General features: G+C 41.4%; 1 protein-coding gene across 2 annotated transcripts in view; it reads right to left on the bottom strand.

The window, feature by feature from the left end:
• The window catches only part of CORO1C (coronin 1C), a 116,996-nt gene that overhangs the window by 77,577 nt on the left and 24,805 nt on the right, over positions 1-14,614 (bottom strand). The gene's annotated exons all lie outside the window — the stretch shown is intronic.

Here is a 14,614-nt window from a genome sequence, read left to right as displayed (position 1 = left end):
TGGCCGGTGTTTTTGGAGTACAAATTGTTTATCTGTCATCTTGTACACTGTACTACCAATTCTAACATGGCTCATTAAAGTAAGCACGGTGTTCTATGAAAGCTTACCTGCAAGGCAAAGAGTTACAAAGCTAAATTTGAGTAACCTTTGGGTGAGGTTGAAGCAGTAACAGCTCCATCATTAAAGTAGGCGATTACTCAAATTAAAAATTTCCAGTCAATGTCTCCTGTCAGCTGCTGCCACCCTTCTCGTTGACAGCAAGTTAGCAGAACTCTAAATTACAGTCATGTGAACAGTGAGCATTTGTGGACTTTTCTGGGCGAGAAATTCACTCGATTTTTTTTTTTTTTTTATCCACCTATTGTATTTTTTATAATTCTGGATGCTCTGCTAATCAGGTAAAATAAAATATTACTCATTACTGTAGATACATATATGTGTCGCTAAACCTGTACACATACATGGGCCAGTAAGCCTGTACCTTTAAAATTCAGAGTATATGAAAAGGAAAAATATTACTTTTCCAAGTATGGATTTAGGAAGTGAAAAGGCAGGATTAAAGCAATTCCAAAACTAAAGATTAAGGGGAAAAAAACGGGTTCAAAGATCAAGAAAGCTCCTAATCGCCAACAGGTTTGTCCTAGAAACATCGATCATCATACGTTTACGACTGCTGGGAATTCAACTGCTAACAATCCTCCATTTATCCCAAAAAATAGTGGTCCAAAGTCCGCTGTATGAATGGAGAAGCAGTGGGCAATTGTCACCACCATTCCTGCATACAGTGAACATAACAGAGGATTTTGGGACCTCCACTCTTTATATTGGCAGGGGTCAAAGACCTATCAGACATTTTCATCCATCCTGTGGATTGGCAATATATGATGTCTATGGGACAACCCCTTTAAGGTGCCCCAAACAGCTTATTTCACGTGAAGCCGAATAACAGCTGCAAACATGAGATGCGCTGATTAACTAAAACCTTCTTTAAAGCGAACTTGTCAGCAGGATTTCGCTAAGGACACTACAGACACTGTCAGGTTGGTGCGGTTACACTGATGAAAATGATATTTGGGATAAAGAAATCCAACTTGTGATTCTTGTGTAATCAGTGTTAGACGTTTTCCGTTAATGAAATGCTCGTGGTTCGGGGTGGGACTGTAGGTAGAGTCTTATCTTCCTGCTTTAAAGCTAGAGAAACCAAGGAAAGACATGTCCACAGGCCGCCTTGAAGCATAGACAGGCTTTATGATGAGGAACAGGTTTGTGCTTTGGGGCGGCCTGTGGGTAGGTCTCACCTTGTAACCCAAAATTCCCTGTCAATAAACAGAAGGATAGGGCATTAAAGAACTCACTTTCAACCCTGTAACAGCCTTCCAGCAGGAGCTTGTGGACATAATAGTCAAAGCATATGAAGAAAACATTATCCCCCAAAAAAGTATGGATACAATACTCCAGGCAAAGCCACGTTTACCAACGTTTTATTTGATTCCAAAAGTGCACAAAGACCCCATTGATCCCCGGGTAGGCCTTTCATGTCAGGGAATGAGTAAATATGTGAAACCGCTTGTCAGATTATAGATTTTTTTTCTAAAACCACTGGTGACGATGCTGCCTTCCTATGTCAAGGATACGACTGCAGTGTTGAGTAGCTTTGATGGATTACATCTTCAAAAAAAAAAAATATATGATATGTGAGTTGGGCCCATTACTTTGGTTTTTATATGGGTCCCTTGCTGATCTGGTTTTAAAAACATTGCATAATACTGGCGTAATGGGCCACTGCACTAAGATTATGCAACGTTTTGGCGCCAACTCAGACAGTGAGCAGAGTTGTGGTGACCACGGCTCTTCAAATTCATCAAGCTACAGCGTTCACTACATCACAAATCTTACTCATGTGGGGGCTGGAGTAGGATTTGTGATGAGGCACATGCAAAGGTGTACGTCACTCGTCCAGCTCTCCGAGATCATGAGGAGCCATACCCCTCTTCATGGATCAGGAGAGTATGACTTTATACCATCTCCTCATCAAGGCTGGGGAGAACACCACAGGTCTTGATGTGTCAAGCCTTTAGCCCCAATTCATCAAAAATCTGCAGTTTTCTCACCAATCTTGATGAGAGAGCGTGGGGTGGTGTCAGGCGCTCCTGATTCATGAAGCTCTGCATGCCCCTTCATGAATCTGGGGTGTCTCACAAGTGGCATGCACCGTGCAACATCCAATAAGTCTTATTCCAGTCAGGGACTGCAGTGAGATTTCTGAGGTAGGGCTCTCCACAACTTGCCATGGATCCACTTCCCCCGTCATGCCCCCTTGCCAGCTCTGACCATTTCATCTGAGTTGGGAAAATATTAAAAGGTACAAAATGTTGGCACGACTTCAAATTGTGACAAAATTTTGCTACTTTTCAAAGCTTTTATGCCACTTTTTTGGGGGTGTAAAATCTTTGGTGAATCTAGGCCATGTCTTCTAGTGTCTTTGTAGCCATACACACTACAGTAGGATTTGCTCTAAATCATAGCATAACCGCAGATTGGGAAACAGTGTAACCTTAATTCCTAGTACACAAAGGGAATTTTATCCAAGCAAGAGAAGAAAAATCAGAAATCGCCACAAATCAGGAGCGTAGGCAGAGAGTTCTAGGTGTATTATATTTCCATAGAGCCGTCTTAAGCTAGGGTGCAATATTTTATAGGAAACCAAACGTAAATGTATTGCAAACATCTAGCATTTCTAGACACTGTTCTTTCTATGACCGAGCAGTAGTGACATCAGATCTGCAGAGACTTCAAGAAAAGAATAAAGGAAGCGTCTGCCACTGGTACACAGCCAATTAGGGCTGGCAACAGTTCAACCGCATAGATGCAAGCAAAGAGTAACCTCTACACTGCCAGAAAGAAACAAACGCTTATGTTTATCATTCGTTATCACATCAGATAATTGATCAATTGTGTCAGCCATTATGGAGATACTATTCTAATTAGTAAAGACAATGGAAGGAAGACAAAAAAAAAAAAAAGCAGGACAGCAGAGGATTATGAAAAATTATTCCTCAAGAGTCCATGCTGTCCAGATAGCCACATAACTAAAGCACTGTTCGGTCTGGTGAGCATTCCTGGCTTGGGATATTTGCAACATATTTACATGCTTGAGAAAGGGATACCACACTGCTGCATCTCCTGAAAAGCAGTTTTCAGCTACATTATTCTCCAGCACCATAGGATACTATAAAATGCCAAAGGAACACAGCAGTTTGTTATATGTACAAGATGATTAACATTCAAACACATTTCTAAACCCAAAAATAGGTTTCAGCCACACACTGTTCTTTGAAAGATTACCATCTTCGGTAACAGCCACTCAGTACCCACACAAAATCAGTAATCCACTCCGGGAAATCATTCCCCTTTTATGTCCAGGTTCAGTTTATAGCATGACGCTGCTTTCTCTAGGGTGAACACAAGAAGAGAGTGGTCTCGAAGATTGCAATTTGTTACCATCTTTACAGTTAACCATTAAAAAGGAATCAACCACTGAGGACTCACAAATCTTAATATTTTACAAGAGAAGCCTTTTAGTCGTCAGTGGCTCTGGGACTTGTTACAATAAAAGGAAAACCTTTTATCTGAGAATCATACACATTGCTATATTTATTTTCATTAATGCTAAACTATTCTAGAATGTGTTCTAAATCAAAATAATCAGTGCATTACATTTAACTTTACTAATGCTAGGATTGTGCCCACTGCTTTGGAGACGTCCACAAGTATACATTCAATCTGTAGAAAAAGCCAAGAGTATATACTCTAATGTAGTGGCGGACCAGAAAAAAAATGCATGTCATCATTTCATATGAAAGTTTTCACATGCTTTTTAATGCTGTGGTTTTCCCTCATTGAAGTGGCAAACTGGGTAAAACCATGGAAAAAGCAAAAGAAAAAAACAAAACAATAAGCACTAAATACCATGTGGTTTTGATTCACATGAGGTCAAAATACTTCAGAAAATACTATTGAGTGGAAACGGCACATCTGCTGGTAAGATAAATGTATGGTATATGCGACCATGCCCCAATTCACACCTGCTAAACTGCAGTCTGGAGCAAATTTAGCACAGTGAGAGAAAGGCGATTCCACCCCATCTGCTTGATTGTCATATGTCCAGATCATTCTAGTGATGTTAGTATCCCATTTTTCTTTTTGGTTGGAAAGGACAGTCCTTTATTCAGAGCAAAGGAATAGGATGCATCAAGGACCTGGTGTGGATAGCCCGTCTCAATCTCCAATAGAGGTCATCAGCTTGCATTTTGAACACTTTTTGAGCAGTTCTTTCTGAGGTGGAGAAACTGGCCTTTGGGTTTTCCCTTTTTGAGGGGCAGCGAGTGGTGACTATCCCATTTTAAAAGGCTATTCTATGGATTTCCAATATTACCATCCTTCTCCCTCATAATGGCTAGGTCTAAAAATGTAATACTCTGTCTATGACATTCAAAAGTGAATCTCAGACCCAATGCATTGATGTTGAGGGAAAAAGCCAGACTCTGGGCCAGATAACAGGATATCGTCCATGTATGTGGCCCAGAGGCTGACAAACAGATGTCACAACATACCCTCCTCCCCAAAGACCACAGTTTCATCCACCAGCCCAGGAATAAATTTGTGTATGTCTTCGAACAGGTATTCCCAATTGCTGTACGCATGAGCTAGTGGAATTACGTCCCACCGAAAAAGAAGCAATGTGTCAGACTATAGAGGAGGAGTTTACCGAAAAATGTATTATGTTCAAAACATCCCACTGCACTGGTTTTCAAGAAGTGTTAAACCACCAAAAGTTCTGGTTTGTGTGGGATACTACTATAGAGGGCCTCCACATCAATGGATGCCAAAACTGTACTCTCCTCTATAGTAACTCCCTCCAATAACGTAAGCAGATGTGATGCATCTAGGACATACGATGAGAGTGAGGTGACAAAGGGATGCAATATTTTGTTTCGTGAGGCCCTTGCAGATCTATGATAAAGAAAGATAGTGGGAATAGTTGGTGTTTTTGGTGAATTTATATTAGAAATTAGCTGTTTCTCTTTGGCCGTGTCCAAAATATCCACAAGGTTCCTAGTACACACAGATGTTGGGTCAGTCGGAAGAAGGTTCTTATACATGTTGGGGGTCATCTAGGAAATAGCGACATCAGATATTTTGAGTGGTCTAACAGGACAAGATTGCCCTCCCACTTGAATGAAGAAAAAAAAACAAAAAAAAAAAAACAAGTCAAAGTCAATCAATCAATCAATCAATCAGTCAGCACCAAAGACTCTTCCACAGGTAGGTTGGAAATACATTGAGGATTGCGGTTTATAAAACTAGTAGAGGAAGATCTGGTCAAGTGCTCCACCTCTTGAGACCAGTAAATAGACCCTTGACCCCTCCCTTTTTCAAGAAGTGCCTGATAATTCAAGGTCGTCGTTCAATAGTCCCAGTCGATGACATTTCCCAATTATGGTACTGAAAGGAAAAAAAAAAAAAAAAGCCTCCATTTAAGAATGTGTCCCAAAATATTAAGATCTTTGACCTAGTTGAAACAGTTAAATGGGTTTGTGGGTTCAAAACCAAGTCTCTTACATAGTATTGTGCATTGCTCCCTGTTAAGTTTATGGGATGTGACATTTTTAATTTGTCCCTAATCCATTACAGCTTTTTCCCTCATATCGTAGCTCATTGGTGGGTTATAATACATGTACACACAATGCAAGCGGAATAGAGATAAGGATCTTGAACCTAAAGGTACCGTCACAATCAGTCGCTAATACAAGTCTATGAGAAAATGCAGGGTCCTGCATTCTCAAAAATCGACGTATCTCGACGGGAGCTGAAATACAGAAGTGTGAAAGAGGCCTTAGGGGTATGACGATATCTGTAGGAGTTTGATTACATATAATCTTTCAATAGTAGGAACTATCAATGTCTATTTGTTCCCTTATTTCACTGCTTGCCTGTATAAATCAGGTATAATGAGGGGGCAACATTTGTGCAAGTTAGTGAGAGCCACAGTCGAGAGGGGGCGCTATATCTCGCCTCCTTAGGGTACCAACCTCCTCAGGTAGTATCAGTATTGGGCATTTCAATAGGGCATTACAGGTATCTGGTAGTGTCTGGTGCAAATATTTGTTTCTGTATGCAAAAATGTATATTTCCTTTTTTATTCTATTTAAATTACTGCACAGGTATTGAGATTCCATGTTCAAATATATTTCCCTTTGTATGATGAATACTTTGCATAATTTTGATCCCCTTTAAACCCTGTCAAAAACTTCCTTTATCTTTACATTGTGACATATCAACTGAAGGCTTATTTGTGAGGTCTTGAAATCAAGGCTGGCCATGTTTGATCCTCTAAAGAATTCCACTGGATTTTAAGCATATGTATATTTGTGGAAAAAGAGGCAATGTCGTATGATATAACACAGAAGTTGGATTGTGTTTGGTAATTATATTGGAGTGATACGAACTTCACGATACATTTCCTTTCGGGAACAGCAGAGGATGTGGATTTAAGATAGGGAAGTGACTAAATATTTTGTAAAGATGGGGGCATTACAAGGGGAAAATTAGCATTTCATGCCATGCTTCCTTTGCTTTAGCACTTTGCAATATATGGAGCTGCTAATGGTTGAACCTGCAGTCTTCTTCCCTTTCTGGCAGATGGCCTTCACAACACTGATCAAAGATCAAGACTCTGAAAACCAGTCAAAGATGAACATGCTTGTAGTTTGCTCTGGCGAGGACAGCATGGTGGAAAGATCACTTCTGGAGAAATCTTCTGAGCTTGAACATTATATATTAAGCAGTTGCTGTAAAAACTGCTTTGAGCAATTTTCATGTTTTGACATTTCCTTCAAATTCAGTGGAAAAATATCAAGTTAGAACAATAGCCACCAGCTGTCAGTGCATTGAAGGATAGGTTGGGAGATGAAAAGCAAAAAGTGCATTGGGGTTATAGATTCATACAGAACCATGGCATCCTTACCATGCTGCCCACATATCATTGCTGAGTATTTCACTATTGCTCAGCATCTACAATAAATATCGATTTATCTTCAAATTTGCACATAGCTTAACTTTCCACAAGGCTGAGACTTGTTTCCAAGCCTTAAGGGTATGTGCGCACGTTGCAGATTTGCTTTTGTAAAATTCTGCATGCATTCTGCCTCTCTTGGCAGAAAACGCAGTTGAAATTCTGTGCGTTATTTGTTGCGGATTTGATGTGGATTTTCATGCAGATTTGTCTGCGGATTTGCAAGCTAAATAAAGATATATTTAAAAAAAAAAAAAAAAAAAGATTTGTTATGTCAATTCCTTGTCCAACCTCTCTTTACATTCTCCATTGAAGACCATAATATCATTACATACCATGTTCAAATAAAATAAAATATATACCCTCATTAATAAAACAGTACATAAAGAGTTAAATAAAAGACAAAATTTGCGTGAAATGCAATCTTTAATTTAATTTTTTTTTTAAAATTAAATTGCGTGGACTCCCGCGTAATTTTCATATCCAGCATAGGGAAAACAACGGCTGAGGGCTGATGTTAATATTCTGGCAAAGAGCCAATAGCCATAAAGGTTCCCAAGCTATTATCAGCTCACATATGTTTGCTTAGCCTTTACTGGCTAGTTTACAGGGGAACCCCCAGAAAAAAACAACTGACATGGGGTACCCCTATAAAAACGAACCAGCAAAGGCTAGGCAGACAGCTGTGGGCTGATATTAATAGCCTGGGAAGGGGCCATGTATATTGGCACCCCCCAAGACTAAAAACCATCAGCGATTAGCCACCCCAGAAATGGTGCATCTTATAGATGCACCAATTCTGGCACTTAGCCTCGCTCTTCCTACTTGCCCTGTAGCGGTGGCAAGTCAGGTAATATCTGTGGGGCTGATATCAACTTTGTATTGTCAGGTGACATCAAGCCCACAGATTAGTATTGGAGAAGCATCAATAAGAGCCCTATCCATTACGAATCCTATAATTATATGGTAAATAAAGACACAGCAAGAATTAAGTCCTTTATTTGAAATAATCACACAGACTTCTTTATTGATCTTAATTTACCATACTTACTGCATCGCCAAATGCCCGACTCCCTCAATCTCCTGAAATATAAATGAACCACACAAATACTCCCTGTCTGCCATAGTCCATTTACTGAGTGTCCCACGACGATCTCACGTGTAGAACAGTCACATCGGGAGATTTGACTGCTCTACCCGGCCTCCGGCGATACACTGACCAGAGGTAATCGCTCCTGCAGTGCATCACAGAGTTCACCGGAGTTCGTGATCTCACACCACCGCTGTGTGAGAATTTTCTCAAGCAGCGGTGCCGCAAGCGATAGCACCAACTCCGGTGAACTCACGGTGGTCCAGTGATACACTACGGGAGATATCACCTCCTGTATCACCGGAGCCGTGTAGAGCGGTCACATCTCCCGATGTGACTGTTCTACACGTGAGATCGTGGGACACTCGTTATTAAATGGACTACGGCGGACAGGGAGTATATATTGGTTTATTATTTTATTTTTGTTGCAGGAGATACGGGCGTTGGAGATTAGGTGTTTGAATGAATGTTGAATATGAATGTGTTTTTTTTGTTTTACAATTGAACACAGTCGCCAGATGATGAGACTACTATCCCATCATCGGCTCAAGCGGTCACTGTTATATGTGACAGCAGACATAGCCGGATTGGGTAGTAGTCCCATCAGACGATGCCTGGCTACACACACACACACACACACAGACAGACCCGCACATATTATCCGCTCACACAGTCCCTGCCCACACACTCTTCCTCATTCCCGCAGCATTTTTGGCACACAAATCCACAGACCTTTTTACACCTGCAGTTTAGCTGTGGATTTAACTGACTCAATGTAAGTCAATGGGTGCAGAAACGCTGCAGATCCGCAAAAAGAATTGACATGCTGCGGAAATAAAAACGTGGAGAATCAGTGTGGAATTTTCCACAGCATGTGCACACTAATTCTGGATTCCCATTGATTAACATTGCTTGAGCTACCCTTTGCGGATTTGGTGCAAATCTGCAAGGAAAAAATGCTGTGGATCCGCAACAAAATCCGCAAGTGTGTACATAGCCTAAAAGGGAACCTGTCAGCAGGATCGTGCACAGTAAGCTACACACAGCATCAGGTCGGCGCCTTTATACTGATTAAAATTATACCTTGGTTGATGAAATCCATCTCATGGTTGTTCTTTAAGGTGAACCTGTCACCAGGTTTGGCCAAAAAGATACGGCCATCACCTTTCAGGGCTTATATACAACACTCTATAATGGTGTATATAAGCCCCCCGATTTGAGCTGTAAAAGAAAAATAACTATTATACTCACCTGCGGGGCGGTCCAATGGACGTCGCTGGTCTTCGGTCCGGCGCCTCCTATCTTCTTACGATACGCGTCCTCCTGCTTGCTTCATGTGGGTGACGTGTCTCCTCGGCAAAAAGCGTCGCCGAGGAATAAGTAGCCTTAACTGCCACCGTTAAAAGGCGTATCGGCAGTCGTTAAAGGGTTAAGAAACTTCCGATACGATTTAACTTTACTGTAAAAAGTTACCTTCAAATGTCATTGCCTTTTTTATTTTTTTTTGACAAGCTGGATATTCCTATTTTTCAATTCCAAAAGTGTATTTCACATGCATCCAGACAGCATACTTGGACAAGTCAGGACAGTACAAGCCAAGTATGCTTATACAGAACACTATGATGTTACACTTGCTATGTCAACAGGGTACAAGAATGTTTCAGACATACCTGTAGAGGGCAAAGGGTAAATCTTCTGAAAAGTATCTCAGTGTTAAATTTAAAGATATTTACTTAACCCCTTAATGACTACCAATACGTCTTTGTACTGACCTGAGAGAGATTAGCATCCCCATACAGGTGACAATCCAGCAGCTGTCGGCTGTACACTATAGCTGATAATTTGCTGCATCAGCCACGATCAGTGTTTGCAACGTGTAAATCTGTTTAACCCCTTAGATGCTGCTGTCAATAGTGACTACATCATATAAATGGTTAAAAGAGCGTGGGGGCTTCTTCTTTAACCCCATTGGCACCCTGAGATCATGATTGTGTGGCCCTGATGTTAGCCATGGCAATTCATGGCCAAAAAAGGACCTCAGAGTCTGACGGCTACAGCGGCTTGTTCAGAAGTTAGAGGCATTTAGATGGTAAAAATACACTTTTTCATTTCTGTCATGTCACCTTGCATTCATTCCTGAACAGCACCTGAAGGGTTAATAAACAACCTGACAGAGGTTTTCAATATGTTAGGGTGGTGCCGCTTTTAAAATAGTATCACTTTTGGGGGGTTTCCAATATATAGGACCCCCAAAAGTCACTTCAAACCCGAATAGGTCCTTCAAAAATATTAATTTTGTAAATGTCCTTGAAAAAAAAAAAAAATGAAAAAATTACTGCTACAATTTTAAACCTCCTAAAATGCTAACAAAATATAACAACATTTTACAAATAGTGCTGATGTAAAAGCACGCCTGTGGGAAATGTTATATATTAATGTTTTTCTGTGGTGTGACTATCTGGATTAAAGGGATAATCATTCAAAGTTTGAAAATTTTCTCACATTTCTGTCAAATTTCTGATATTTTTCATAAATAAACACAAAACATATCGACCTAAATATAACATCATAAATTACAATGTGCCACGAAAAAAAAACTCAAAATCATTGGGATTTGTTGAAGCAGTCCAGAGTTATTACCACATAAAGGGACACTGGTCAGAATTCAAAAGTTTGGCCTCGTCACTAAAGAGTTAAAACCCAGGGCAACCAGTAAACCGGCTCCACACAAAAGAAAGCATCAGCCCATTCATCTCCTCTAATATTGGTATAAGGATTCATGACAAAATAAAGACATACATACATATTTGCTTATTAAAAAAAAAAAAAAAAATGTACAATTAACCACATGCATCAAAATCTGCAACAAAGAAATCAGTATTGACTTCAAGACATCAACCAAACCACAACGAAAGATGAAACCCGACACTGCTTATGCCGATCATTTCTGTATGCAGTAATCTCTGATTTCTTCTATGAGAGAATATCTCAAATATGGCAACTCCATAGTGCTGAACCGCACGTCGCTGTGTGCCACAATAGAGATGCTTGAATACATGATGTCTTTAAAAGGGAAAGCATAACGAAATGACCCATTGTTGAAATCAGGTTGTTCATGTCAAATCTAAGGCTTTGGCAATGTTTTCTCATATCAATATCGTTACAGAAAAGAAAAAAAAAAAAAAAAAAAAAAGTCTTGCAATATTTACACTGGCCGCTGGGCTATTTTCTTATATACCAGCTTCCTGTCCTTTCAGGAAGTTATCAATTGGTTCATTATCACCATAGACAGGATGACAGGTGTGTTACCTATATACCCAGCTGATCACATATGAATGGTGGATTCTGTGTTATGTCACCACTAACCCTGCTTCTCACTTCCCGATGACCTTGGCATATGCACACAACAAGAAGAATAGCATCTGGCCAATGAGTTTTATTCTACCAATTCCACCAAGTAAAAACTGAAAGGGTAAAGGTTCCACATTCCGGATTGCCGGCGCTTTGGACAGAGCGGAAAACTCGCTCCGCCCAAAGCGCCGCCCCCTTCTGAACGCGCGGTGATTCCGCACATCCGGAATATCCACACCCCAATCATAGGGCCCTGTGATTCTAAGAAGACGCGCCGCATGTCCGGAAACAAAGGGCCGCCAGGTGCGTGTTAGCACGCATAGTGGAGACGGGATTTCATAAAATACCCTCCACTATGCTGTAACATCTGGACGCTGCGGTTGTACGCAGCGTTCAATCCACAGCTAATCCGGATGTAATCTGGACAGTGGACACGCACCCTAAGATTCACACAAGAACAGTGATAAACATCAGCACTGTTATGTAGGTGCTGAAGCAGATTCTCTCTGTAATGTTTGAAACAATTATGCTGTTCCTGAAGAAATTGGTAAAAAAAAAAAATGGAACAGGATAAAAAAATTCAATTAAAGACACTATATATATAAAAAAAATGTCATCAGAGGATCTTTCATCAGTTTGAATACAGGCTGCATTAATGAGCAAAACAGTTTTTATTGTTTCATTTCTCCTCTCTGTTGAGAGGTTAGCCTGTAATGTCTAGGTAATGAGTAATGTTAACGTTCAACTGGTCGTTACCAGAGATTTGTCTCTAGGAGCATATACTTATTCCATAGAATAGAATGAGGTTGAACAATCCTAAGCAGACCTCATGAAGGGTGTGTTATTTTCTTCCCTCTTCTCCTCACTGACCTCTGCAGGTACTATGCAGAAATACAGCAGAGCTGAGTTATGCATCACTACAAACACTTCCAGATCTCAAATCTCAGTGCTGTCAGCCTTGATCCTCCCCCCACACTGACTGCTGTGAGAGGAGATCTGGAAGTCTTTCTAATGACACAACTCAGCTCTGCTTTTTCTCTACACAGTAAATACAGAAATCAGAGAGGAGGCAGTGTTTCCCGTTACCTACCTTCCATATGTACAGAAATAGGACAACAAAAAACTCACTTGGGGTAAAATGGACACCACAAAACTAATTAAAGGTTAAGATGAGCATTTTATGCATCCAGCTATAGAATGAAATATCCCATGAATCCAAGTGTATTCAATCTTCACCCAGTCTGAACGTGGCAGCTTGTACTGAGCAGTGTCAGATCTCAGCAGCAAGGAAAAGACCAACCCCAGAACAGAAGCCAAAACGAGAGAAAGGTGACTGTCTGCCCCATCATACAGACTCCTTGAGATCACATTTTTTAAATTAAGGTTTCTAGTTAAATCTGGATAAGTGCTCAGCGTAAAGCGCTGTACAAATGTGAACTAGGCCCAAGTGATTATTAAAAAAATGTTTATAGTTTGTATTGTGAAATTTGGTGACTGAACCCATTTAAAGCATTAAAAAGAAATAATTAAAAATGTGTTTAAATATAGTCTTCCTCAAGAAGTAGTTTAGGTGGGGCAGACGTCATTGTAAATGCTTTTGCTCAGACGACAAGAGGCAGGTGCGACACCCTTCCACATCAAAACATCCACATATTAGACATGTGAGACTCTTGGCTCTGGTGCGGTCTTAAGAATCCCACCCACCTTGGGTTCACTCAGCCAGCAAATGACAGGATTGGAAGCAGATGACTGTCAGAATACCAGTATTTTCCATGGCTAAAATTCCACCAGTCGTTATAATTGTTCCAGCACGAATCATGTTTACACTACAGTAAATCCCGCGTAGCGATCATCAAGGTCTCTGGATGCATGCATTCAGCTCTAATTTGAGTAAAAGGGCAAGGCTGACTTTACTATGCAAAAGTTCTATGTCTCCCAAAGCCTTCAAGATTACAGCATGTCATTGCTATGAAATAAGACAAAAATAATAAAAACCAGAATAATGACTCACTTAAGGGACTGTACAAAAAAAGCAATGTGACTGATAATGAGGAGAACCAGGGATGCAGTGCCATGCCGGCACGGAGCAACACAGGTCTTTACAAGTGGACTATGTGTGGTGTCAGCAAATAGCACACAGTCTTGTTACAGGAACTAAATAGTCTTACGGGAAAGCTGGATAAATCTCAGCAGACAGGTAAACCGATCTATGAGGGCTGTCCCACACGTCCAGATAATTCCGGTACCGGAATAAATCGGTACCGGAGTTATCCGTGTCCGTGTGCCTGGGAACTCACGGAGGCCATACGTGCGGCACACGTGTGCCGCCCGTATGGCGAGTGGGTACCACACGGAGCGTGTGGTACCCACTCTGCATGGTGCTGAAGCTGCGATTCATATCCTCTCTGCAGTAGCGTTTGCTGCAGAGAAAATATGAAGAATAGTGTTAAAAATAAAGATTTAGGTGTCCGCCGCCCCCCCACCCCCTGTGCGCCCCCCCGCTGGTCAGAAAATACTTACCCGCTCCCTCGCTGCTTCCTGGTCTGGCCGCGGCTTCTCCTGCAGGCGGTCACGTGGGGCCGATCATTTACAGTCATGAATATGTGGCTCCACCTCCCATAGGGGCGGAGCCGACTATTCATGATTGTAAATGATCGGCCCCACGTGACCGCATGCAGGAGAAGCCGCGGCCAGACCAGGAAGGAGCGAGGGAGGCGGGTAAGTATTTTCTGACCAGCGGGGGGGGGGGCGCACAGGGGGTGGGGGGGCGGCGGACACATGGATCTTTATTTTTAACACTATTCTTCATATTTTCTCTACAGCAAACGCTGCTACAGGGAAGATATGAATACCGGCTTCAGCACCATGTGGGGGGGACAGCGCTTACTGTAGCGCTGTCTCCTGCACGCACACGGACCCCAGACGGAGAATGTCCGTGTGAGGTCTGTGTTTTACGCAGACCCATTGACTCTATTGGGTCCGTGTAAAACGTGCGCTCCCACGAACACTGACATGTCTCCGTGTTTGGCACACGGAGGCACGGTCCGCAAAAAATCAATGACATCTGCACAGATGCATTGATTTTTATGGGTCTACGT

Source organism: Ranitomeya variabilis, chromosome 1, assembly GCF_051348905.1.
Source record: "Ranitomeya variabilis isolate aRanVar5 chromosome 1, aRanVar5.hap1, whole genome shotgun sequence".
NCBI classification, from domain to species: Eukaryota; Metazoa; Chordata; class Amphibia; order Anura; family Dendrobatidae; genus Ranitomeya; species Ranitomeya variabilis.
This window is presented reverse-complemented; position numbering and strand designations above follow the sequence as displayed.